The following is a 26,496-nucleotide window of genomic DNA, read 5'->3' as shown; positions in this document are numbered from 1 at the left end:
TTCTGGAAACTTTTTCGTGAAGAGCTGTTTCCCCCACTTTTTTCCATCTGTCGCCAGTCTCTCACTTCAGCACGGGTTCCAGATTGCTGGAAATTGGCGGTGGTCTCCCCACTGCTTAAAAAGGAGAATCTGGACCCCACATGCCCAGCCAACTTTAGGCCCATCTCCCTCTTGCCATTCCCTATTAAAATTATAGAGAAACTGGCCACAAAACATCTCTCCAACTTTCTTGAGACTACTGATTGTTTGGATGTGGCTCAGTTTGGGTTTAGACCGGCACATGGGACAGAGTCGGCATTGGTGACTGTTCTCGATGACCTTCAAACGCGTGCCGACCAGGGTCGAGCAGCCTTTTTAGTGCTGCTCGATATGTCGGCCGCGTTCGACACGGTCAGCCATGCAATCCTGGTCAGGGGACTGACGGAGGCTGGGGTGTCGGGCTTGGCCCTTGAATGGCTGGTGTCATATCTCGATCAAAGGCACCAGGTAGTTGCCCTGCCACCCTTTAAATCCAACATCAGGAGGGTTGGTCAGGGAGTACCCCAGGGCTCGGCCATCAGCCCCATTCTTTTCAATCTTTACCTCCGTCCCCTGATCACGCTGATTAAATCTTTTGGCATAACAGTCACCAACTACGCCGATGACACCCAACTTATCTTCTCGTTTGAGGGTAAGGACGGGGTGTCACAGGAGGTCTTCCATCGATGCATGAGCACCACGGCAGAATGGCTGGGTAACAACTCCCTACTATTTAACAGCTCGAAAACCGAGGTGCTACATTGCTCTATGGATCGGACCCCCAGACCCCTACCGCAGGGTTTTTGGCCTCCTGATTTCCAAGGTACTAGTCTGCCTGCCGAATCGGTTCAGAATTTGGGGTTAATGTTTAGTTCCGACTTACAGCTGGACACATCAGTGAACAAAACGGTGGCCACTTGTATGGCATTACTTGGATCATTGCGAAAGATTCTACCCCTGCTCCCGGTACAGGCCAGACCAGAGGTAATGCGGAGCATAATTTTAAGTCGTCTCGACTACTGCAACGCACTGCTGCTGGGGGCACCAGTTACTCTGCTAGGAAAACTCAGAGTACAGAATTTTGCTGCCAAACTGGCACTCTTGCGACGCCGCCTGGACTCTTCTGCCAAGGCACTTAGGGACCTCCATTGGTTGCCAATCTCTCAATGGGTGAACTTCAAAGCTTTGTGTTTGGTTTTTAGGGCTCTACACGGACAAGGCCCGTCTCCTCTGCAGGACCTTTTCTCATGGTACATCCCTCCAAGACCACTCCGGTCAGCCTCGGCTTACTTGGTGGTAGTACCCAAGTTTCTGAGGTCCCGGATGGGTGGTCGGTCCTTCCGGTTTACCGCAGCGCGGCTGTGGAATTCTCTACCGGTAGGCCTGAGGGGCCTGGAAGATTTTTCTTCCTTTAAAAAAGCATTAAAGACCCATCTGTTCCCCAGAACAATGTAAATAGATTGGAAGCTGGAAACATCATGTATTGTGTCATAACAGTCTAAGCGCCAGGATGCCCGTCGGGTGACAGTTATAGTGCTATAAAAGAACGCCTATACATACATACATACATACATATCGCATGTAAATTATACTTAAGTATTTAAATGTTGCCTGTCTCTGCCGGCTTCGGAGTGAGGGGGATTTCGTTAAGGAGGCGGGTTTCAGAGGGGTGAAGAAGAAGCTCTCTAGTCTGGGGGTTGAGGTGGTTTGTGTTGCGCCACGCGCCGGGACTCCTTTACCCTGTCACCCGGGATGCTCAGCTCATGCATGCCTCCTTGTGCGCCGGCTCGGGTCCGTTGGCAGTGGCGTGCAGGTGCTTGGTGCTTCTATGGATGTTCTGAGTTCTTCTTGCGGCTGGGTTTGGCAACCCGTGCCTGACTGTGATGGGGCAGGTGGGACTGCGATGTCGCCGTGCCACCTGCCCTTGCTCTGGGAAGAGTTGGTCCTGTGCAGTGAGAGCGCTCTCGCCTGATTCTTGGTTTCCCGTTCCGACTTCCTTCCCATGTGGTGAGTGCCATTGTGCATGTGCATACATAATAATTAAAAATGAAAACAATATAACATCGAATAAACTCTGAAGACTGTACATTGTTGGCACGTTCCTTGGGTTGCCTTAAATAAGGGCCTCTGTGACTGTGTGTAAATGAGTTGTAACATGTAACCTAATTCAGCCGAAAATACAGTCATGCTTTGCATTCTGTATAAAAGTTCCGAGTAAATAAAGTGCGAGTTTCTCTCATCCGTTTGTGGCAGTAGTTTGTATGTTTGTTTCAATCTCTCATAGTCATAGTGCCAGTAAGCAGGCACAAACACGTGTCTCGTTAATTCACTGACACAAGAGAACTGGCGTTCCCCTGCACACCGAACAAGTAGGGACATCAGAGGAGTGACTGGCCTCTGACTAGACACGAACTTGTCAGCACCAGCACCTTCGTCACTCGCCTGATTCACACAGTTTAGCTCAGTCATGCTGGTGCCAAATTGTATATTTGGGAGTGAGAGGATAAGGAGGGGTTGACGATCGACGGAGTGTTAAAAACAGTATCTGCGATAGGTTAAACATTAATTAAAATAAGTTTAAATGGCGTCACTGGAGTCAATTGAGAGGGCTGCTACGGTTTGCACGGTGAGCACGTTATGTAAACAGCTCCGTGTGAGTGCACCTCCGACCCAGCAAGAACTCCCTCAGTTCGGAGTGACACTGGACCAACAGGGCAATTGGAGCCACTGGGGGTTGAGTCATGTGTTATTTATTGATAAATTCACTCGGAATACGTGGAACAGCTAGGGTCGGACTAGCACAGCAAATACATCTGGGCATTAAAATTAACCCTGGGCGTCCGAATCGGCTACGCCCACGGAGTAGGCGTAGTGTTGCCTCCTACGCATTTTGCGTAGACAGCGTAGCCGGCAACACTACGCCCACTCCGTGTGCGTAGCCGAGTCGGCCGGCACCCGCCTCCCTCCCGCCCTCCCCTACATACATTATTTAAGCAAAATACCCTAAATAAACAAGTTTAAAGAAGTTACCGTGTCCGGGGCTCGTCCGTGGCTCCCTAGTGGAATAGCGTCCCGTCATAGATACCAATGCGCATTCGCGGCCGCCCGCGCATGCGCATTTCTCGGGAGAAATGCGCATGCGCGGGTAACCCAACTCAGAACCCTAGTGGAATGGAGCAAATGGGAATCGGTGCGCCATTGGTTGTTTCAGGACCAAGCGGGGCGTCCACTCCTGGAGGTGCCTTTCCTACGGCAACAACACCGGCCCCCTAACCTATACGCCTCCTTCGTCACGAGGGTACCGCTAGAGGTATGGGATCGAACATGCGTCTTACACGACCTGACGACCTTCCCGTCTCCCCTCACACCCCTGTTAGAGAACCCTGACTTCGGCCCGGGTAAGGATGTCCAGGCCTTTGCACGGTGGCGCCCAGCAGGATGCCGATGCCTCTTTCACATGTATTCAGGTGCGGGAGTGACGCCTTTTGAGGAATTCCGGAAGACCTATGACCTCGCGGAGGCTGAACACCTTAGGTATCTACAGGTCCGACATTGGGCGCTTCAACCCCAGATCCGTGGAGACGCTACACGCAAGCTCAGTAAATATGAATACTGGCTTCTCTCGCGCACCACAGATAAGCGACTCATTTCAGACATATATCGGCTCCTCTTGGACAGATACTCGCGCGTTTATAATGCAGGACGGGCTAGATGGGAGAGGGAACTGGGGCGGACTCTGCGCAACAAAGAATGGGAGGACATTTACCACCGCGCTAGACACTCATGAGATGCGTGAGGTTTGGCACCTCACGCGAGATGCGTGCGATTCGGTATCTCACGCAATATGCGTGAGATTCGGTATCTCACGCGAGATGCGTGAGGTTTGGTACCTCACCCGAGATGCGTGAGGTTTGGCACCTCACCCGAGATGCGTGAGGTTTGGCACCTCACCCGAGATGCGTGACGTTTGGCACCTCACCCGAGATGCGTGAGGGTTGGCACCTCACGCGAGATGCGTGACGGTTGGCACCTCACGCGAGATGCGTGAGGTTTGGCATCTCAAGCGAGATGCGTGAGGTTTGGCATCTCACGCGAGATGCGTGAGGTTTGGCATCTCACGCGAAATGCATGAGGTTTGGCATCTCACGCGAGATGCGTGAGGTTTGGCACCTCACCCATCTCACGCGAGATGCGTGAGGTTTGGCACCTCACCCGAGATGCGTGAGGTTTGGCACCTCACCCGAGATGCGTGAGGTTTAACACCTCACCCGAGATGCGTGAGGTTTGGCACCTCATCCGAGATGCGTGAGGTTTGGCACCTCACCCGAGATGCGTGAGGTTTGGCATCTCACGCGAGATGTGTGAGGTTTGGCACCTCACCCGAGATGCGTGAGGTTTGGTACCTCACGCGAGATGCGTGAGGTTTGGCACCTCACCCGAGATGCGTGAGGTTTGGCACCTCACCCGAGATGCGTGACGTTTGGCCCCTCACCCGAGATGCGTGAGGTTTGGCACCTCACCCGAGATGCGTGACGTTTGGCACCTCACCCGAGATGCGTGAGGGTTGGCACCTCACCCGAGATGCGTGAGGGTTGGCACCTCACCCGAGATGCGTGAGGGTTGGCACCTCACGCGAGATGCGTGAGGGTTGGCACCTCACCCGAGATGCGTGAGGGTTGGCACCTCACCCGAGATGCGTGAGGTTTGGCACCTCACCCGAGATGCGTGAGGTTTGGCACCTCACCCGAGATGCGTGAGGTTTGGCATTTGGCACCTCACCCGAGATGCGTGAGGTTTGGCACCTCACCCGAGATGCGTGAGGTTTGGCACCTCACCCGAGATGCGTGAGGTTTGGCACCTCACCCGAGATGCGTGTGGTTCGGCAACTCACGCAACTCACGCGAGATGTGTGAGGTTTGGCACCTCACGCGAGATGCATGAGGGTTGGCACCTTATGCGAGATGCGTGAGGTTTGGCACCTCACCCGAGATGCGTGAGGGTTGGCACCTCACGCGAGATGCGTGAGGGTTGGCACCTCACGCGAGATGCATGAGGGTTTGCACCTCACGCGAGATGCGTGAGGTTTGGCAGCTCCCCCGAGATGCGTGAGGTTTAGCACCTCACGCGAGATGCGTGTGGTTCGGCAACTCACGCGAGATGCGTGAGGTTTGGCACCTCACGCGAGATGCGTGAGGTTTGGCACCTCACGCGAAATGCGTGAGGTTTGGCACCTCACCCGAGATGCGTGAGGTTTGGCACCTCACCCGAGATGCGTGAGGTTTGGCACCTCATCCGAGATGCGTGAGGTTTGGCACCTCATCCGAGATGCGTGAGGTTTGGCACCTCACGCGAGATGCGTGAGGTTTGGCACCTCACGCGAGATGCGTGACGTTTGGCACCTCACGCGAGATGCGTGAGGTTTAACACCTCACCCGAGATGCGTGAGGTTTGGCACCTCACCCGAGATGCGTGAGGTTTGGCACCTCACCCGAGATGCGTGAGGTTTGGCACCTCACCCGAGATGCGTCAGGTTTGGCACCTCACCCGAGATGCGTGAGGGTTGGCACCTCACGCGAGATGCGTGAGGGTTGGCACCTCACGCGAGATGCGTGACGGTTGGCACCTCACGCGAGATGCGTGAGGTTTGGCATCTCAAGCGAGATGCGTGAGGTTTGGCATCTCACGCGAGATGCGTGAGGTTTGGCATCTCACGCGAAATGCATGAGGTTTGGCATCTCACGCGAGATGCGTGAGGTTTGGCACCTCACCCATCTCACGCGAGATGCGTGAGGTTTGGCACCTCACCCGAGATGCGTGAGGTTTGGCACCTCACCCGAGATGCGTGAGGTTTAACACCTCACCCGAGATGCGTGAGGTTTGGCACCTCATCCGAGATGCGTGAGGTTTGGCACCTCACCCGAGATGCGTGAGGTTTGGCATCTCACGCGAGATGTGTGAGGTTTGGCACCTCACCCGAGATGCGTGACGTTTGGCCCCTCACCCGAGATGCGTGAGGTTTGGCACCTCACCCGAGATGCGTGACGTTTGGCACCTCACCCGAGATGCGTGAGGGTTGGCACCTCACCCGAGATGCGTGAGGGTTGGCACCTCACCCGAGATGCGTGAGGGTTGGCACCTCACGCGAGATGCGTGAGGGTTGGCACCTCACCCGAGATGCGTGAGGGTTGGCACCTCACCCGAGATGCGTGAGGTTTGGCACCTCACCCGAGATGCGTGAGGTTTGGCACCTCACCCGAGATGCGTGAGGTTTGGCATTTGGCACCTCACCCGAGATGCGTGAGGTTTGGCACCTCACCCGAGATGCGTGAGGTTTGGCACCTCACCCGACATGCGTGAGGTTTGGCACCTCACCCGAGATGCGTGTGGTTCGGCAACTCACGCAACTCACGCGAGATGTGTGAGGTTTGGCACCTCACGCGAGATGCATGAGGGTTGGCACCTTATGCGAGATGCGTGAGGTTTGGCACCTCACCCGAGATGCGTGAGGGTTGGCACCTCACGCGAGATGCGTGAGGGTTGGCACCTCACGCGAAATGCGTGAGGTTTGGCACCTCACCGAGATGCGTGAGGGTTGGCACCTCACCCGAGATGCGTGAGGTTTGGCACCTCATCCGAGATGCGTGAGGTTTGGCACCTCATCCGAGATGCGTGAGGTTTGGCACCTCACGCGAGATGCGTGAGGTTTGGCACCTCACGCGAGATGCGTGACGTTTGGCACCTCACGCGAGATGCGTGAGGTTTAACACCTCACCCGAGATGCGTGAGGTTTGGCACCTCACCCGAGATGCGTGAGGTTTGGCACCTCACCCGAGATGCGTGAGGTTTGGCACCTCACCCGAGATGCGTCAGGTTTGGCACCTCACCCGAGATGCGTGAGGGTTGGCACCTCACGCGAGATGCGTGAGGGTTGGCACCTCACGCGAGATGCGTGACGGTTGGCACCTCACGCGAGATGCGTGAGGTTTGGCATCTCAAGCGAGATGCGTGAGGTTTGGCATCTCACGCGAGATGCGTGAGGTTTGGCATCTCACGCGAAATGCATGAGGTTTGGCATCTCACGCGAGATGCGTGAGGTTTGGCACCTCACCCATCTCACGCGAGATGCGTGAGGTTTGGCACCTCACCCGAGATGCGTGAGGTTTGGCACCTCACCCGAGATGCGTGAGGTTTAACACCTCACCCGAGATGCGTGAGGTTTGGCACCTCATCCGAGATGCGTGAGGTTTGGCACCTCACCCGAGATGCGTGAGGTTTGGCATCTCACGCGAGATGTGTGAGGTTTGGCACCTCACCCGAGATGCGTGACGTTTGGCCCCTCACCCGAGATGCGTGAGGTTTGGCACCTCACCCGAGATGCGTGACGTTTGGCACCTCACCCGAGATGCGTGAGGGTTGGCACCTCACCCGAGATGCGTGAGGGTTGGCACCTCACCCGAGATGCGTGAGGTTTGGCACCTCACCCGAGATGCGTGAGGTTTGGCACCTCACCCGAGATGCGTGAGGTTTGGCATTTGGCACCTCACCCGAGATGCGTGAGGTTTGGCACCTCACCCGAGATGCGTGAGGTTTGGCACCTCACCCGAGATGCGTGAGGTTTGGCACCTCACCCGAGATGCGTGTGGTTCGGCAACTCACGCAACTCACGCGAGATGTGTGAGGTTTGGCACCTCACGCGAGATGCATGAGGGTTGGCACCTTATGCGAGATGCGTGAGGTTTGGCACCTCACCCGAGATGCGTGAGGGTTGGCACCTCACACGAGATGCGTGAGGGTTGGCACCTCACGCGAGATGCGTGAGGGTTTGCACCTCACGCGAGATGCGTGAGGTTTGGCAGCTCCCCCGAGATGCGTGAGGTTTGGCACCTCACGCGAGATGCATGTGGTTCGGCAACTCACGCGAGATGCGTGAGGTTTGGCACCTCACGCTAGATGCGTGAGGTTTGGCACCTCACGCGAAATGCGTGAGGTTTGGCACCTCACCCGAGATGCGTGAGGTTTGGCACCTCACCCGAGATGCGTGAGGTTTGGCACCTCATCCGAGATGCGTGAGGTTTGGCACCTCATCCGAGATGCGTGAGGTTTGGCACCTCACGCGAGATGCGTGAGGTTTGGCACCTTATGCGAGATGCGTGAGGTTTGGCGCCTTATGCGAGATGCGTGAGGTTTGGCACGGGGCGTGCCTACGATGTCAGCGGCCGCGTCCAGTTCCCCGTGCTCACTATTCAGCGTCTTTTGGTGAAGGAGGAAGAGGATCTTGGGGCTCCGTTTCTCTGCAAGGCCAGCTTTGTTCTTTTGATCGGTGGAGAGTTCTGGGTGCCTGAAATCTGCTACAACGCTCGCTGAGCTGCAGGAGGAGTTTAGAATCTGCAGAGACTTCTCTTCTTGATGGGCTCCCGGTGAGGCTAGGTTTTGGGGGGGATTACCTGTCACTAACTGGAGTTCTGGACTTTTTGGTTCCGTCCAGAGGTGTCAGGGAACAACACCCAAAGACCCCGGAGTTCCACCTGCCTTGGTGCGCAAATGAACAGAAACACGGGCTTCTCGATGGTGGCGTCAAAGACCAAAGGTTTATTACTGCAGGGACACAGAAGTCACAGAAACTACGCATGGGCAGTGTCTAGGAGCCTGTTCAATTTGTACAAAGAGCGTTGCTCCTTATATACTAAATTTTTAGCTGGGGGCGAATTCTTTACATGTAATACATTCTCAAAACCTTTGTGTCTAAAACAATAAATATTTGGCGTTACACAGGAACCATTGATAATATCTGATGCCAAACATTACGAAGAGGGGTTCCCACTAGTTCATCACAATCCCTTGTCAATATTGCATTCAAGAGCCGGACCGCCTCATCGTAAATTTCGTTACCTCCCCCTAATAAAGATTCAGAAAGAAAGGAACGGAGCTAGGTGTGGAAGATAGAAAAGTGGGATAAGGGATGTTTGTGGGTTGTAAATGGGCAAGGCTACCGGCTTCGGCCGCCTAATCATGATCGGGACAATGGACACGAGAACCAGTTCAGTTGGGCTGGCCTCGGGCAGAGGAGGCAGCCTTTGTCGAGTCATGTAGCTACAGCGTGATCTGGTTTAAGGTGCACGTGTCATGAAAAGAGGTGAATCTCCGGCTAAAGCTACGTGTCCTTAATCGAAATGAAGTGATCAGAGGTTATTGCGTATGTGAGGGCAAGGAACACAAAATGGCTGCCATGATCTAAGATGGATGCCGTGGGTAGATCAGAAATGTGTTCATAACAGGAGTACTCTTGCTCGTAGCATAGCGAAAACATCAAGATATGCTAAATGGATCATTTGCGGTTCGTTGATACCAATATTATGTGTTTCCGACAACATTGAAAACACGGGTTCAAATCGTCACGGAACCTCAGACCCTCCTTTTGCCCTTACATAGGCAATTACTCAGTCTATGTCAGAATCTAGTTCTATGCTCATCAGGTCAGTGACATGCTGTTGTATCATCATCCTTTCTCGTGCCTTTTCTCCAAACGCAGGTGGTTTCCTAAAACAGGTTGCAGCACAAAGGCTACACAGGGCTGGACCACACTGGATAATCAGGCAGCATGAGAAGAGGAATACTAAGATGACACCAATGACCATTAGAACCTTCCATCCCCACGCTGAGATCAGAGTCCAAAACCATTCCATGAAGGACCAGTTTCCCTTGTCTACGTGTATAGAGTCTGATATCTTGTGTAGCTTAGAGATCGCCTCATAAACTGTTGGAGCATTATTGGGAATAAAGACACAGCAGCTCGATTGGATCATTCTGCATACCCCACCTCGGTCTGCAAGTATAACATCTAGAACCATACGGTTCTGCAACGTCATGAGTCTATCCGCCTGAAGCTCAGCTGTCAAATTGCTAAGGGCACCAGCAGTTTCGGTAATAGTAGATTCAACTACCCGTGTTAGCTGACGTATGTTTCTACTATTGGCCATAGGCCCCCAGAACGGAAGGAAGCCTTTGAAGAAATCTCCAGCTTCCTGACCAGCGGTATCTTCCTTGCTGAAGACACCTCTCGCTACTCTGGCCCTGTGGTAGTCAGATGAAGCAGTGTATGTTGGAGGCAACAATCGAGCAATATAACATGACCCTGAAAAGTCAGCAGGTAACCATGTATATGCTCGGTCTCGACAGATGAAGTAGGTACCCCTAGCAGTAAGGAAGGCAGGGGAAGAGTTAGCCGGAAACACATAAGTCTCTACGCACTCACTCCTCCCTAGCTGAGCTCTCGGATTTCTCCCATTACCTTGCAAACAGACCTGACCTCGGTGAGGTACGACCCAGATTGGAGTTGAGCTTTTACGCTTGCTTTCTCCCAAACTAAGGCGATACTCTGAAGAATTCCAACTTAAATATACTCGCAATTCGTCTCTAGGGTAAGATGGAGTGTTATTGACGTCCTTGATCATGTCAATAATTCCCTGGACTAAGGCTTTGTTGGCAGAGTTATATTTAGTGGAACGTGGTGGACGCGGAGGATAGGTTTCAAGGGCATAAGCAAAGATGGTTTGAAGGGCCTGAAATGATCCATTGTAGCTGAAAGGCAAAACCAGATAGGGAATGCCTTTATCCATAGTGTGGGGTATCAAGCCACACACCCAGCAGTCTGTAGTGTTGACTACCAGTTGGTGTTGGTGCAAGAGCTGTACAAAAGTGTTGTTAATGAATTCTGAGCGTCGAGCTTGTTCATGTTCAGGAAACGAGTGAAAAGAGTGTATAGAGGAAACAGTAGAAGTAGCAGGATTAAGGGGAGGTACTGTAGTTACTGGCACAAAAATCAAACTTATACCGAAAACGATTCCACCCACCAACGTTATCAAAACAATTAAAAATGTAATGGCACATTGCATCAAAAAGCATTTGCTGTGAAGAATTCTGTAAAGTCTGTTTCTGCGAACATAAATCACATTTTCTCGTTGCAGCGCAGGAAGCTCCATCTTCTACAATCCGCTTGCAACCACTGATGATGTGTACGTAGATGAAAATGCCTCTATCAGCCCTGGGAGTTCCCAGAACCAACAGAAAGATCGACCTTGTGTCAGACCCCCGCAGATTCAACTAGGCACACAGCCACGACCCTACGGCTACCCAGACGGCAAGGCAATTTTAAAAACAATAAAACAATAGCAAACTTCCTGGCTGAAGGCAAAAGTTCAATATTTCAAAATATCACAATAGGCAGTTGTCTGCTTTATTTGTCCATTTTACGAGGTCGTAAATTGTACCTTTGCTTAGCAGGTACTGTTTGATCGGCAAATAGCGTATCACTGGTAGCTGTTGCAGTGTTCAGGTTCGCAGGTGATAAATGTTTTTCTGATGCAGGGGACAAATGTTCAGAGTTCAAAGGAGTCTTTTCGGGAGGAGAGTCAGATTTCGGAGTGTCAGTAATCAATTCGGCATCGCTGAAAGGGATGAACTTTGGTGTACTTTCAAATTCGGAGGCACCAATTCCCTTCTTCACCCAGTCGTCGTAAGGAAGTGGCAAGGGTACACGCTTAACATGAGATGCGTGCACCCAATGCTTGCGACCAGCTACACGAACTGCTGTTCTCGTTGCAAGCAGGACCTGGAAAGGGCCGATGTATCTGGGCTGAAGATTCTTCGTCCTCGCGAAGTTCCGGATTACAATTTGGTCGCCGGGTTTCAGCTGATGCCCTGGACTCTCCGGAGGCTTTGGTAATGCATCGAAAACCTGTTGGTGAATAAGACTCAATTTAGCAGTCAAGTCGTAAAGGTAGTCGATCAACATAGGATATTCTAGAGAACAAAACTCTTTTGGCCTCGGCACACCCCAAATATTTGCCGGGCGGCCAAAAACGATCTCATACGGGCTAAGCCCCACTCTAGAATGTACAGTTGCTCTTGTTGATAATAAAGCCAAAGGAAGTGCGTCTGGCCAGGACAAACCTGTGGAAGCTTGAATTTTGGCTAGTTTTAGTTTGAGGGTGCCATTGTAACCCTCAACTAAACCAGCAGACTGGGGATGGTTTGCACTGTGAAACTTCTGTTTTATGTTCAGACCGGCACACACACTCTGCATAACTTTCCCTATGAACTCACTTCCGTTATCTGACCATACAATCCGTGGCATTCCAAATCTAGGGAAATATTCTTTGAGAAGAATTTTGGCAGTTGATAGGGCAGTGTTGTCCTTTAGTGGGTATGCTTCGATCCATCTGGAAAAAGCACAAACTACCACCAGGACATATTTCAGATTATTACAGCGATCCATGTGAATGAAGTCTAACTGAATCACTTCAAAGGGGCAGGAAGGAGGAGAGAAGTGACCAGCAGGAGTTGGAGTTCCCTTGCCGGGATTATGCATCAGGCATACCATACAATTTTTCACCACTCTCTCTGCACACTTATTGATCCCATCATTCTTCCAGACTGGAGCCAACATCTTACAGATTCCTTTAGAACTTATATGCGCTACTCCATGCGCCATTGTCACCACTGCAAGCACATACGCATCAGGCAACATCCAACGCTGCTGTTCTGTCAAATCAATCCAACACCCATTCGAATCCAACTTGCCCGTACTCTCTCTCCATACACGTTTTTCCTCCTCAGTTGCCTCTTTCTGAATCTCTTTCACACTTTCCATTGTATCCTCACACATTCCAGATTCAGCAATCCACCTTGCAGACGTAGCAACATACATTCTACTCATCATGTCTCTCGCTGTCTGTTTAGCGGTTTCATCAGCAAAAGCATTCCCACGACCAACATCATCCGTGATTGCTTTATGAGCACTGCACTTTACAATCGCAACTTCAGTCGGCAAGGTTAGAGATTCCAACAGGTCGTTAACTAGCTGACCATGTTGAATCTTAGTCCCATGGGACGTAATGAAACCTCTTTCTTTCCACAACCGGCCAAAACTATGGGCCACGCCAAATGCGTACTGACTATCTGTAAAAACATTCACTCTCTTTCCCTTGGCTAAAACACACGCTCTGGTTAAAGCTATTAATTCTGCAGCTTGGGCAGAATTCTGACTCACTCTTGCAGTCTCCACAATCGTCTTCAAAGTCGTTACTGCGTAAGCAGCGGTCACATCACCATTCTCCAATTTAAAACATGACCCATCCACATACAACGTGCCATCTGGATCTAGTAATGGAGTGTCCTTTAAGTCAATACGTCCTTTTGTCTCTTCCTCCGTTCTAAAACAACAATCATGTGGCTCGGAATCACTCGACTCTTGGTTAGCCGGCAACAGCGTTGCTGGATTCAATACATTACATCTTTTGATCTGAATATGACTCGCTAGTAATGTCAGCTCGTAACCAGATAGTCTCGCACTGGTAAGGTGTTGTGTCTTGGTTCGGTTCATGAGTGTATCCACCGCATGAGGAACCATGACCACTAGCATGTTGTTCATCACCAAACCAGCAGATTGTCGAATGGAAGCCGCAGCTGCCGCTGTAGCTCTCAAACAACTAGGTAACGCTCTAGCTACCGGATCCAATGTTGATGAGAAATACGCACAGGGGCGTTGTTTATCACCAAACTTCTGTGTCAGAACACTCAACGCGCAACCTTCTCTCTCGTGAACGTAGAGCGTGAATGGCTTACTGTAATCGGGTGTACCCAATACAGGAGCTGAACACAGTGCATTTCGTAACTCAGAAAAGCTCTCCTGACATTCATCAGACCATGGCACCGGACTCGGAACATTTTTCCCAGTCAAAGCTACCAATGGTTTCGCTAAAAGAGAAAAATTTGGGATCCACTGCCTACAGTAAGAGGTAATACCTAAAAAGGCACGTACTTCTCTCTGTGTGCGGGGAACACTCATCTGCGTAATTGCTTTTATTCTCTCTGGGGTCAACTTCCTTCCCTCCTTTGACAAGAGATGACCTAGGCAGGTCACTTCTTGGCAGCAGTATTTCATTTTTAAAGGTGATACCTTGTGATTCAAATTAGACAGATGATGCAATAACGAAACCGTAGCTGCTTTGCAAGTTTCCTTGTCATCGGCAGCCACTAGAAGATCATCTACATACTGCACTAGAGCAGAACCTGGAGGAAGGACAAAGGAATCTAACTGACTTTTTAATGCTTGACTGTAAATAGATGGGCTCTCACAGTAGCCCTGTGGAGCGCGTTTAAATCTGAAACTGCGACCTCCTAGACAGAAGCCAAAAATATCTCTGCTTTCTTCGGCTATCGGAATGCTGAAAAAGGCATTTTTCAAGTCGATGACCGAAAACCATGTGGCTGTAGCAGGAATCAATGTTAACAAGGCAGTGATGTCTGGAACCACAGGGAACTGCGGGACCACAATCTTATTGACTTCTCTGAGGTCGATGACAAACCTGTACACTGGAGGCTTTGTGGGATCAGTTCGTTTCAAAATCGGTAATACAGGACTATTACAAACATTTCCTCTAGTTTCTTCAACCACACCTTTCTTAATCAAATCTTGCACAATCAATAAAAGTGCACGCTCACCGTCACTAGATATTTTGTATTGAGGAATTCTTGGAAATTTCACATTTGTTTTCAAAGTTACTACATATGGTGGTATTTCTAAAAGGCCTACATCATTAGGACCAGTCGCCCAAAGAGAATCAGGGAGTGAACGCAGCTCTGGCGGGAGTGCATCCATTGACAAGTACATCGGAGAGGTAATTCTTTTACCCAATGTAAGCTGTACTCCTTCCGGAGAACAGTACAATGTCGCATATAGGCGTTTTAACAAGTCTAAACCAAGCAGATTTTCATTACAACCTGTCGTCAAAATCAGGGGTGCTTTTAATTGGCACGGTCCAACAGAAATAGACAAAGGACCAGATATGGGGTTGTAAACAGGGGCGCCTGAAAAACCTACAGAAACATTTGTTAAGCCGGACAAAGGTGCGCCAGGGAGTTTCGCATGAATGATAGAACTTTTTGCGGCACCAGTATCCAACAGAAACGGTTCGACTACACCTGATGTTGCTACTGCGACATAAGGCCCACTCTGATCCACTGGAACTGATACTACTCCCTCTCTCTGTCCATGGCTGTCCTAGTACCCATTTTGTTGGAATCCCTCATCTGCTTCACAATAGTCTTCAACAAGATATTGTTGAGATCTATTTTGCTGGGCAGACTGTCCATTTCGTTGATCAAAGTGATTGGAAGGACGATCATTCGTCTGTGGAGGCATAGCACCTCGCCCTCGACCTCTAGAATTCTGCACAGAACTACCACGACCTCTCTGAGCTGCTGCATTATTTTGCGCTAAGATCGGACACTCATTCTTGTAGTGACCCTCTTTCTTACAGTACGCACACTGGTTCCACTGATATTGAGGCCTCGGTGAACTATAATCTGTTCTTTGATATGAATTCTGTTGCATATTAGTCTGATTCGTGCGAGGCGGATACGCCTGTTGCAAAAGAACTTTAGTTTTTAAATCTTTCGTTTTCTTGTCTGATTTTTCTTTTTCCTCTTTATCCCTATTTTCATAATACTGTGCAGTTGCAAGTATTTGCGCAGTCGTAGAAACAGCCCACGCACTCTCTGAATCCTTTAATTTATTGCATAACTCAGGTAACAAATTATGCACAAATTTATCGACAAACAGTCTCTGTCCTCCTTCTGTGCTCATATCTTGACCACTATGATCTACAAAAGTCTCTTCAAACCTCGTGAAGAAGTCGGAGACACTTTCGTCTTTCTTCTGCCTGCATGCGGATAACTTGTCCCAATTAACACGCAATGCGGGCATCAGAGTCTTCATTAAGTCTATTATCCTACCTGGAAGATTAGCAATTAGGGGTTCGGGTTTTGCACCACCTGTTTGCTGACCATCCGCTGCAATGATAGCTGCCCAATCACCACCTAGGGCAACTGGATGATTCTCTCTACGAATTTTAGCCCAAATTGGTTGCGGAACTACATTGCCAAATAACATGTCAATGTCCGCTAGGTTCATTATACAAGCCTCAACTGTTTGTGTTAGTTCCTTATAGTATCCAGCAGGATTTTTACGCGGGTCTGGCAAGGCCTGCTTCACTGCTAGCACTTCGGCTCGCTTCCATGGAATGTGTATCCACACTCTTCGGAATTGCGCCGGAGCAGCTACAATACCATTCGGTGCATCCGCTTCTATAGCTTCACGCCAAATTGGGGGGACCTCTCTCATTGGATATTGGCGACTTAGCTTCGTCTTACCTTTCTCTAAATCTCTTGGTGAACGAAGAGATGGATCATTTCTAAAACTTAAGATCAGTTCCATCGCTTCTTCTATATTATCACCTACTATCATTCCTGCAGCAAACTCTTTCTGAACCTTAATTAAGTCTTCTAAATTCGATTCAACATCATCTTCTTCTATCTCCTCACGTAAAAGCGAGCACATCTCATCAAAGACACACCGTTGTGTTGGCTCCTTCCATTGCATAAATGTATCTAGCACATCTCTCGTACTATATCTCCTACTCTTCGAAATCCATCTGAGAGCCGTGGAATCTAAAATTCCCCGTTCCTCAGTGCTTGGATGCTGACTGCGTCTCTGTACAGAGTCAGAAGCAGGAGTCTTGATTAAAGTTTTATAGAAAGGAGACAGAATATTAGAGACAGAATCAGTGATTCTTCGACGAACAGAAAGTGGAGTCAACATACTAGCGGACGTAGAGAACACAGTAGAAGTAGGGACAGATAGCGGAACAGTAGGAGTATCAAGGAAAATAGTTTGTGGAACAGTAGGTGTAAGCGAGACAGGTAGAGGTATAGAAATCGGCAACCCAGGAGGAGGAGGAGCCGTAGGAACATTCACATTAACCACAGGAGGTACAGGAACTTGATTCCGAGGGGCAGGAGCAGGAATACCAGGTTGTCCAGCAACCGGCAATTGAACATTCGGTACAGGTGGAGCCACAATACCCTGTGCATACGGTGGAGGTGATTGTAACAAATAAGACAACAGAGGATCATTCTCGGGATCCTCCAGTATCTTAGCTGTACTCGATGACAAGGCAGGATAGCACTTGTCGATCTTCAAATTATGCTCTCTAATGGCCACCTCTACTGCCTTCTCAGATTCGTTGACTTGCAGCTGCTTAACAGCCTGCTCTAGAGTCAACTCTTCTTGCTCTTTTTGTTCTTTCTTTAACCTCTTCATTTCTCTCTGTTTGGATTCTTTTCGCCAGTAACGGAAAGAATCAAACATTGCCGGCCGGGCTTTCTTCCTAAACAATTTCGCTTCTAAATTATCAAGAATTTCGGGTTCAAAACTACCATGCAGTGGCCAACTAAGGACACCATCTTTCTCAGTGTATCGGACCCACACCTCATTATAAGATATAGGACCCACACCATGTTTACAGTACAAGTCATATAAGGGAGTCCCAATCGGAGGAACCAGACATGAGTCCTCCAATCGTGAATCACTGTTGCAACCAAAGCACAACAACATACAATTTCTCCGACTTACCATTTTGCAATCCGGAACACAAAAACAAACAAAACAAGAAACAGATATGTGCACCTGAACCAAGAATTTAGGCCTACCAAAACGAACTGATGTATCGATACCCAAACTAAACCAAATAGATTATCGTAACCAGAACAACCAGTGATAATCTTACGAAACCAAACCAAACCAAGAACCAAAAAGGATTTTAACAACCCTCACGAAGTAACCAACTAGCAACCACTAAATACTTAACTGAGGCACTGAAGACGTCACCAAGGAGAAACCCGTCACGTTTCGCTGTACTAAGGGCTGCACCTCGGGTCCAAGACAGGGTGACGGTCAAGGCAACGGCCCACTGCAGCCGTCCGAACGGGAACCCTCGTGGAAGAGAACTTCGGGCCACTTTTGCGATATGCCGGGATCGATGAAGTGGGGCGCCTCCCTCAGGAATCTTCACACGAAGCTTCTCGAACTCTTCAGGCTTTTGGACCGGTACCGAATGACGTCGCCCCACGTTGGGCGCCAATTGGAGTTCTGGACTTTTTGGTTCCGTCCAGAGGTGTCAGGGAACAACACCCAAAGACCCCAGAGTTCCACCTGCCTTGGTGCGCAAATGAACAGAAACACGGGCTTCTCGATGGTGGCGTCAAAGACCAAAGGTTTATTACTGCAGGGACACAGAAGTCACAGAAACTACGCATGGGCAGTGTCTAGGAGCCTGTTCAATTTGTACAAAGAGGGTTGCTCCTTATATACTAAATTCTCAAAACCTTTGTGTCTAAAACAATAAATATTTGGCGTTACACAGGAACCATTGATAATATCTGATGCCAAACATTACGAAGAGGGGTTCCCACTAGTTCATCACAATCCCTTGTCAATATTGCATTCAAGAGCCGGACCGCCTCATCGTAAATTTCGTTACCTCCCCCTAATAAAGATTCAGAAAGAAAGGAACGGAGCTAGGTGTGGAAGATAGAAAAGTGGGATAAGGGATGTTTGTGGGTTGTAAATGGGCAAGGCTACCGGCTTCGGCCGCCTAATCATGATCGGGACAATGGACACGAGAACCAGTTCAGTTGGGCTGGCCTCGGGCAGAGGAGGCAGCCTTTGTCGAGTCATGTAGCTACAGCGTGATCTGGTTTAAGGTGCACGTGTCATGAAAAGAGGTGAATCTCCGGCTAAAGCTACGTGTCCTTAATCGAAATGAAGTGATCAGAGGTTATTGCGTATGTGAGGGCGAGGAACACAAAATGGCTGCCATGATCTAAGATGGATGCCGTGGGTAGATCAGAAATGTGTTCATAACAGGAGTACTCTTGCTCGTAGCATAGCGAAAACATCAAGATATGCTAAATGGATCATTTGCGGTTCGTTGATACCAATATTATGTGTTTCCGACAACATTGAAAACACGGGTTCAAATCGTCACGGAACCTCAGATAACCCAGATTTAGAAGTAGAGTCAATCCATCAATCAGGAGTTTGTTAAAGCGCAACTACTCACCCGTAAGGGTCTCAAGGCACTAGGGGTGGGGGGTGCAGGTTCCATTCCATCAAGGAGGGGGTCTGTCGAAGAGCCAAGTTTTGAGGTTTCTTGCGAAGATGGGGAGCGATGTTGTCTGTCTGAGGTGGAGTGTAAGGGCGTTCCATGCTTTGGCGGCGAGGAAGGAGAAGGAGTGGCCTCCCGATCTGGTCTTTCTGGTGCGGGGGACCACGGCGCAGGAGAGCTGGGCTGATCGTAGGGTCCTTTGGGAGTGCCTGGAATTTGAGCCGGCTGTTCAGGTATGCTGGTCCGGTGCCGTGGAGGGCCTTGTGTGCGTGGGTGAGCATCTTAAAGGTGATTCTCGCCTCGACGGGGAGCCAGTGGAGTGTGCGCAGGTGCTGCGAGATGTGGCAGTGTTTTGGCAGGTTGAGGGCCAGTCTTGCAGCGGCGTTCTGGATGTTCTGTAGCTTGCGGATGATGTTTTTGTTTATTCCGGCGTAGAGTGCGTTGCCGTAGTAGAGTCTGCTGGTGACCAGGGCGTGAGTGACTGTCTTTCGGTGTTCGAGGGGGATCCATTTGAAGGTCTTACGAAGGAGGCGGAGGGTGTGGAAGCAGGAAGATGAGACAGAGTTGATCTGGCGGTCCATTTTGAGCTCGGAGTCCAGGATGATTCCCAGGTTGCGTGCGTGGTCTGAGGGGGTTGGCGGGTTTCCAAGGGCGGTGGGCCACCAGGTGTCGCTCCACGCGTCGGGGTTTGGGCCCATGATGAGTACTTTTGTTTTGTTGGTGTTTAGTTGTAGGCAGCTGTTTTTCATCCATTTGGCGACGGCTTCCATGCCTTCTCGAAAGTTGCGTCTGGCGGTGTTGGGCTCGTTGGATAGGGAGAGGATGAGCTGGGTGTCGTCTGCGTATGACACGATGTTGAGTCCATAGGTTCTGACGATGGGGGCAAGTGGAGCCATGTAGACGTTGAAGAGCGTCGGGCTGAGGGAGGAGCCCTGGGGGACTCCGCAGGTGGTAGGTGTGGGGTCTGAGAGGAAAGGGGGGAGTCTGACCCGTTGCGTCCTGCCGGAGAGGAAGGAGCAGATCCAGTCGAGGGCCTTGTCCTGGATTCCTGCGTCGTAGAGTCTGCGTATTGGGGTGCGGTGGGAGACTGTGTCGAACGCCGCTGATAGGTCTAGGAGGATGAGGGCTACTGTTTCTCCTTTGTCCAGTTGGGTGCGGATGTCGTCTGTTGCGGCGAGGAGGGCGGTTTCCGTACTGTGGTTTTTTCTGAAGCCGGATTGGGAGGAGTCGAGGATGTTGTGTTCTTCAATGAATGTGGCGAGTTGGCTGTTGATGGCTTTCTCGATGACTTTCGCTGGGAAAGGGAGCAGGGAGATGGGTCTGTAGTTTTTGAGGTCGGTGGGGTCCGCTGAGGGTTTCTTTAGGAGGGGGTTGACCTCCGCGTGTTTCCAGTCGTCGGGGACGGAGTCGGTCGCCAGGGAGCGGTTGATGGTGTGGTGGAGCATGGGTGCGATGGTATCGGTGGCTCTGTTGAAGATGTGGTGGGGGCAGGGGTCCGTGGGGGCCCCTGAGTGGATTGACTTCATTGTCTTCAGTGTGTCTTCGAAGGTGAGGGCTGTCCAGTCATCAATCGCTGGTTTCCGGGTGTCGGGTGGTTCGTGAGGGTTCAGTGTGTTGGTTGTCTTTGTCGAAGTTGTCGTAGATGCTCTTGATTTTGTGGTGGAAAAAGGTGCTGAGTTTGTCGCAGAGGTCTTGTGAGGGAGGGATGTCAGTAGACTCGCTGGTGGGTTGGGCGAACTCCTTGATGATGCTGAAGAGTTTCTTGCTGTTGTGTGCGTGGGTGGAGATTCTGTCTTCAATCTCTTTTTTCCTCGTTTCTCTGATGAGTTGATGGTGGGCGTTGGTGGCGGCTCTGAAGTTGTTGTGGGCTTCTGTGGATTTGGTGTTTCTCCAGGCCTTTTCGAGGTGGCGGCATGTGCGCCTGGACTCTCGAAGTTCGGTGGTAAACCATCTGGTTTTCTTGGCACGGGAATTGTTGTTTTTCTTGAGGGGGGGCTATGGTGTTGGTGCTGTCCGAGATCCATCTATGCAGGGTTCGAGCTGCGTTGTTGGGGTCGTCGTTTTCCGCAATGGTTGGGGTGGAGTTGTTGAGTGAGGAGGTGAGCTGGTCGTTGGTGATTTTGGTCCAGTTTCTTTCTGGAAGCAGGTGCTGGTGTCTGTGGATGGTGTGTGTTCTGAAGGTGAAGTGGACGCAACGATAGTCGGTCCATGGGAGTTCGGTGGTGTGGCTGAAGGTGATGGAGTTTCCTGTAGTGAAGAGGGGGTCGAGGGTGTGTCCTGCTGAGTGCGTGGGCTCTGTCACGATCTGGCGGAGTCCAATGTTGTGGAGGTTGTCCAGGAGGCATGTGGTGTTGGGGTCCAGTTGATTGTCGAGGTGGAAGTTGAGGTCTCCCAGCAGGGTGTAGTTGGTGGATGCGATGGCCTGCGGGGAGATAATGTCCGTGATGGAGTTGGCGAAGGGTCCGCGGGGTCCAGGGGGTCGGTAAATGAGGGTTCCTCGGAGGGCGGCGATGGGGCTTGCCAGTATCTTGAAGTGAAGGTGTTCCATCAGTTTTGTGGACTCGTCAGGTAGTGTGCTCAGGCGGAGGCTGGATTTGTGGACGATGGCGATTCCTCCTCCTGGGTGGGTGGGGTGGTCCTTCCTGGAGATCTTGTATCCTTGCGGGATGGCGATGGCGATGTCCGGTCCCGAGGTGGCATTGGTCCAGGTTTCGGTGAAGAATGCTACGTCCGGGGTGGTGCTGTCGAGGAGGTCCCAGATTTCTGTGGCGTGTTTGTGGAGGGATCGGACGTTGAGGAGGATGCATTGCAGGGTCTTCGGTTTGGTTGTGTTCTTGGGGGCGGGTTGTGCTGGATCCGTGTTCTTGGTGGTGCTGCAGGTGTGCCGGCAGCGGTGACAGCTGAAAGGTCCATGGGTGTCGGCTGGTGATGCTAGCTTGCAGTTGTTATTGCAGCCTGGGTTGAGTGCGTGGAGTGCTGCTGGGTCGTAGGGTTGGCAGGGCGGAGGTCCAGTGTTCCTGGTGCTGGTCGCGGACGGGCGCAGATGTGCTAGCCTTTGACGCGCCTTTGGTGCACCAGTGGCCGCCATTAAGTAGGGGTCGGGGAGGGCTGGACAGCTGGGAGGCGGGAGCGGGGAGAGGAGCTGGATTGGGCCGGTCACGCTGGGGGGGGGGAGGGGCCGCGGGGGCAGCAGCGGCGGGGAAAGGTAAAGGGAGGAAAGAAGGGATAAAGAAAAAAGGGAAAATAAGCAGAAATAAGGCACAAAAGAGCAGAGATGCAGAAAAGGGCAGAAAGGTGAAAGATGGAAAGGGTAGAAAAACGAGTGAAAACGAGTGAAGGAGCGAAAGGGAAAATGGGCAGAAATAAGGCACAAAAGAGCAGAGGTGCAGAAAAGTGAAAGATAGAAAGGGTAGAAAAACGAGTGAAGGAGCAGAGGGAGAGAAAGGGAAAATGGGCAGAAATAAGGCACAAAAGAGCAGAGATGCAGAAAGGTGAAAGATAGAAAGGATAGAAAAACGAGTGAAGGAGCAGAGTGAGAGAAAGGAGACAGAGGTCCACTCTACAGGTAAGATTGCGAATCTTGTTTAAACCATTTCAGTGATTTATTAGGAACATTCAATTTGATTTTCAAGATCATTTACTATATTCACGAGTGCGATTCTTGTTCTATAGTAGTTCCATGAATGTTTTTGGGAACACTTTTAAGTCACATAAAATAAGGAAATATAAGACACTGATTGTTTAGGTGATTGAAAACCTAGTCATAGAAAGACCTAAACCAAATTCTGCCGCTTATGCCTTTGAGCAGTTGATACTGAAGTGAAGTATTATCGCCACAATATAGCGGATCTAAGAAAGGTCAACTAAGAGTCTGATTGTCTGAATAAACGCAAGCCACAAAGCTCTTAAGCTAGTTCCTGATTGAAGGACAGAATCTGATGTCCTAATTTACGTCTTTGTGCGAAGTAAAGTGCGTGTATTTTTGTTTGCGAGTAACTTTTCCTTTTCAGATCTCCTTCCCAGCTGGTCCCTTCCTAATTCCCTTTCCCCCGCTTAATCACTTCAATACTCTGTGTAATCATTACAATCAGAGTTGGAGGTATTGAGAGGTGGGCCCCTTATATCATCACTCCAGACCCTGAGGAAGAAGCAACCTGACAGAATAGTGAGCCCACGAATAATATTACTCCCGGTCTGAGAGTTTTGACATTATGGCCACCATGGATGATTTAATGAGGGTTATTGTTCAGATGCAAACAGATTTAACTGAAGCTAGGAATGCCACTGCAATGCTCTCTGATAAAGTAGATAGGATACAGCGATTAAGTACTTCGCTTCCTCCTCTCCGTTCTCTGCAGCATACAGACTGAGAGAAATGACGCTGTTGGGGCAGCCGTCCGAACCAATCGGTGCTGGCTGCGGTGGAGGGGAGGGAGGTTGCCTGCAGCCTTCCTGTTGACGAGAGCCCAGACCACGTCAGACGCATTCAAAATCCAGGACGGCGGGAGTCGGAAGTCTGCAGTCTCGGGAGTCAGCGCGGGAAGCCAAGGTAAGTTTTAAATAATATTTTATTATGTATTATCGCATATCGCAGACTTACATGACCGTTGCGCGCTGCAGAATCTATTGCCGAATTGCTGTTTTAATTATTTTAAAATTAATCTACTTTACTGCGCGCTCGCGTTGTCGATCTTGGCGCTAGGCGCTACCTCTCTCATAGCGTGTTATTAGTACCACTCTTACCCGCACTATAATTGTGACCTCATTCCGCACTTTGCGGGAATTTGAGCGCTTCAAGGCACCTTAGGGCTCCTGGGGACATCGCGCTGCGGTTTTGGTAGCCGCCATCTTGGGTGAGGGAGGGAACCAGGGAGTGCCGAATTGCTGGCACCATCTTGGTTGGGGGGCTAGTGATCGCACTACAGGACTCTTGCGTCTGGAAGTGCATAAAAGCCGAACTTCCCCATCGACAGGTCAGACTTACATGACCATTGCGCGCTGCAGAATCTATTGCAGCATTGCTGTTTTAATTATTTTAAAATTAATCTACTTTACTGCGCGCTCGCGCTGTCGATCTTGGCGCTAGGCGCTACCTCTCTCATAGCGTGTTGATAAGCGTGGCTCAAATCCACCCGAGTGACTTACCGCACTCACCTATAGTCACTATATAGGAAGTCAGCCTGACAGTGGAGAAGAATGAACAAAAGTCTTTATTAGGCCAAATAACACTCATATGAGAGGGCCCTGTCCGACCTCACTCCTAGGAGTGCGAACGAGAGGACTGACTCTCTGCATCACAGCAATACATTATAATGCAATACAGTAACGAGGGGTACGCCCCTTGTGGAAAGTTACCGAGCCTCAGACCAGCGAACAATGCTCTCATACAGCAGGCATCTGCACCTGCGAGGGATACATTATTATCTCTACTCAAGGGCATGGAGCTGGGCTTCGGCGTCTCTGGGCATGAGAACATTACTGATAAAGAGACTTGTTAGTTTCGGCCACAGCAAGCTGAGAAACGAAAACTGCTGTCTTAGTACATTTCTGTATTCCTGCGGGAGGGGCATATGAGCGAGCAGGGCCCGCAGGCACAGAGGGTTACACAAAATGGTGGCACACAGGCTAAGCTAGGAAACTAATATGATCACACATACATTTTAGCATAGGCAAGGAGCAAGGATATTAATTCAGCATAGATGCATATACGAACTTCATTAGTTAGCCATATGATGCTAACTCGCGCATCATCACAGGGCAATTGGGGTAACGAAAAGTGAATTCTATCAGACCCTCCTTTAAGCATCATTGGCTAACTATAGCCTCATTTATTTGCAAAAGGTAGTGCCGACATCCAGTCTAGGGGCAGGACTTTTATCTCTTTAGTCTAGAACATCTTCTGCAATAAACATTAACCAACTTGCATCAGCAGGAATTTCAGTAATCATAGAAGTGGTATATTGACCAGGTAACTTCTTTTTCGGACGTATATTTGCAGCACACATCGAACAACATGGAGGGAGGCAATATATGCAAAGGCAGCAAGTCAGAATTACACTCACCACACCAACCAAACCCATCAATATTTTCCAACCCCAGGAAGAGAAGGCCCCCCAGAGCCACCCCTGCAGGGACCATGTCCCATTATCCTGATGTAGTTCAGTCGCTAATCTATGTAATTTCTGTACTGCCAAGTTAACAGTCGGGGCGGAGTCAGGTATATAAACACAGCAAGAAGTCCCGATGACGCGACAGGCCCCGCCCCTATCAGCCAATATGACGTCAAGCACCATCCTGTTCTGGATCGTAAATAATCTCATAGCCTGAATCTCGACAGATATGTTAGTGGTAATGTCAGCTTCGGTGAGGACTACTTTTTCCATTACCCTGGACAGTCGTCGAATAGCTCTACTGTTAAATATCGGACCCCAGAAAGGTAACAAACCCTTAGAAAAATCAGTCCATTGCTGGTACGAGGTGTCCGTCTGATCAACGTCATCTACCTGAAGTTCCCTCCTTTTACGCTGCTCTTGCGGCTGCTCTTGTGGACTGGGGAATCGACGATGAGTTTTGTGGTAATCAGAAGGAGCCACATATACAGGAGGAATCATATAGGCCAGGTAACACACCCCACCCCAACCCTCAGGCAACCATAAGTACCCATTATCTCCACACACAAAATAGATGCTGGGTGGGGCAATCAAAGAGGGGCTGAGAGGCAAGCGTATTGAAGCAGTCACATTGCAGGAGCTATTACCGACTTTGATGGGACCCCTCCCCTCTATACAGAAATATGGAGGAGGACCAACCACAGCTAGGGGTATCAGAGACTTGGAGCTGTTGTTACCCTTCGGGGGGTGTCTGTAGGACAGAGTGGTATTCAATTTCAGGAAACTATCCCTAAGTCTGTCAGTATCATTTGGTGTCAGGAATCGACCCAACTTTTTCTCACATGTCTCTATAAAAGTTTGGTCAAAACGTCCATCAGTATATATTCGTCCAAGAGAAGGCAGAGGTCGTACTCGCATTGTCATTGTCCACCCCCTATTCTGCAGTCGAGGAGTCAGGGAATCTGGCTGCTGGAAATATTTAACAAGACCTATGAGAGTATACCACCCCACACAACTGTTCACCGGCGTCAAAGGGAGGGCAAGGAATCTATCTTTCTTATAGGCAGCAGAAGGCAAAAGCCCGCAAACCCAACAATCTGTCAAGTTGGTAGTGGCGTGTGCATGGTGCAAAGTCTTAATAAAAACATTGTCTTTGTAACTTTTCCTTAACATTCTTTCACCATAATCAACAGTAATCATATTGTGTTCAGGAACGGCAGTGGGTGTGGGTGCAAACACATGAACGGGGTAAGCTTTATCCAGAAAAAACAATATTCCAAGAGTCACTATAAAAGCAATCAGAATAATGATGATGACTACAATCTTTCCTTTTCGGGGAAGAGCCAACCAAGGGGAATCAG

Source organism: Lissotriton vulgaris, unplaced genomic scaffold (genome assembly GCF_964263255.1).
Source record: "Lissotriton vulgaris unplaced genomic scaffold, aLisVul1.2 SCAFFOLD_265, whole genome shotgun sequence".
Taxonomy (NCBI): Eukaryota; Metazoa; Chordata; class Amphibia; order Caudata; family Salamandridae; genus Lissotriton; species Lissotriton vulgaris.
The sequence above is the reverse complement of the archived record's forward strand: the minus strand, read 5'-3'. Positions refer to the sequence as shown.